The following is a 1,757-nucleotide window of genomic DNA, read 5'->3' on the forward strand; positions in this document are numbered from 1 at the left end:
CACACCAGCAAGTCCACCACCGAATGGCTGAAGAAAAACAAAATGAAGACTTTGGAGCGGCCTAGCCAAAGTCCTGACATGAATCCTATTGAGATGTTGTGGTGTGACCTTAAAAAGGCCGTCCATGCTCGAAAACCCTCTAATGTAACTGAATTAGGAAAATTCTGCAAAGATGAGTGGGCCAAAATTCCTCCCGGACGCTGTAAAAGCCTCATTGCACGTTATCGAAAACGCTTGGTTGCAGTTGTTGCTGCTAAGGGTGGCCCAACCAGTTTTTAGGTTTAGGGGGCAATCACTTTTTCACACAGGGCCATGATGGTTTGGATTTTTTTTCACCTTTAAAAATAAACCCCTTCATTTACAAATTGCATTTTGTGTTTACTTGTGTTGTCCTTGACGATTGTTTAAATTGGTTTGATGTTACGAAACACTTAAGTGTGAAAAACATGCAAAGGAACAGGAAATGAGGAAGGGGGCAAACACTTTTTCACACCACTGTATGTTATTTACACCTATGCATCATGTAAGATGACTTTCCTCAGCATCATGGCCTATGATAGATTTGTTGCTATTTGCCAGCCTTTACACTATCACAGTAAATTGACATTTAAGATGGTGCCCTGCTCTACCCTGTATTTGCTATGGGTTTCATGCTCTATCTTACTGTCCGATTACCGCTGTGTGGCAACAAACTGAATAGGCTGTTCTGTTCCAACTGTCCAGCTGTGGTTCAGCTCTCCTGTGTGGACACAACTCTGAACAACATAGTAGGTCAGTCTATTTTGGTCACAACCGCCTTTCTCCCTCTCTACTTTGTCCTGTACACCCATCTCCGTATTCTGCTTGTTTGCAAGAGAAGCTCGTCTGAATTCAGAGGAAAGACGTTCCAGACCTGCCTGCCTCACATCATCACATTCATCACCTATTCTCTCTCCGTCTTCTGTGAGCTGTCATTGACTCAAATTGAGGCTGATAAAATTAATCATCACAGTTGTTTTATCTTTAGAGTATTTGATGGTCCCCCCCATTAATAACCCTCTAGATTACGGCCTGAGTCTGCCTAAAATCAAAGTAGTGATTATTTGATTTTTAAGGAGGAATCCTTTCGTGAAAGTTTAAGACTCAGCATTGTACCTTTGTTAACAATGAAGCTCTAAGTCAAAACATATGCTTCTGATAATCTCTGTCCATCGATTTTGTTCATCACATTTTCAAGGACAATGAAAAGATGTCATCAACCTGAACTGCAATCATGATATTACCATTGCACAAGTTGTGAGCTTCAACACACTTGAAACTCATGTTGTCGGTTTCTACAATGTTAATATAATATTATTAAATATAATTAAATGTATGTACAATATGCTATGTGATGCTTTTTCATACAAATTGAACTGTCACTAAATATTGTGCCATTGAAATCATAACCTAGAAAAGTGGTTCCTGTTTTTTTTTTTTACTTCAAGGAGCCCTAAACTGACACAAATTAGGTAATTTCTTTTTATGTTTTATTACAGAAAGGCTATAAAATCCATGAACTAGATCATAGATTTGTCATAGATTTGATTTTTGTGTTACTTACTACAATATTTAAGCTCCCTTTTTCTGGGGCCCCAATGGAAGATTATAATCACATAGGATACTGAATAAACAAGACAGTCTGCAGCCATGTGTATGGAATCAGATTTGTGTCAATATAATCAAACAAAATATCTTAAATATCAAACAAAAATACAAATGTGAGAAAATAAGACAAA

At 37.8% G+C, this 1,757-nt stretch overlaps 1 pseudogene; it reads left to right on the top strand.

Annotated features, from left to right (window-relative positions):
• The first annotated feature begins 504 nt into the window (after window positions 1-504).
• On the top strand, window positions 505-1,122 carry LOC117953218 (annotated as a pseudogene).
• The last annotated feature ends 635 nt before the right edge of the window (window positions 1,123-1,757 follow it).

Source organism: Etheostoma cragini, chromosome 11 (genome assembly GCF_013103735.1).
Source record: "Etheostoma cragini isolate CJK2018 chromosome 11, CSU_Ecrag_1.0, whole genome shotgun sequence".
Lineage (NCBI taxonomy): Eukaryota > Metazoa > Chordata > Actinopteri > Perciformes > Percidae > Etheostoma > Etheostoma cragini.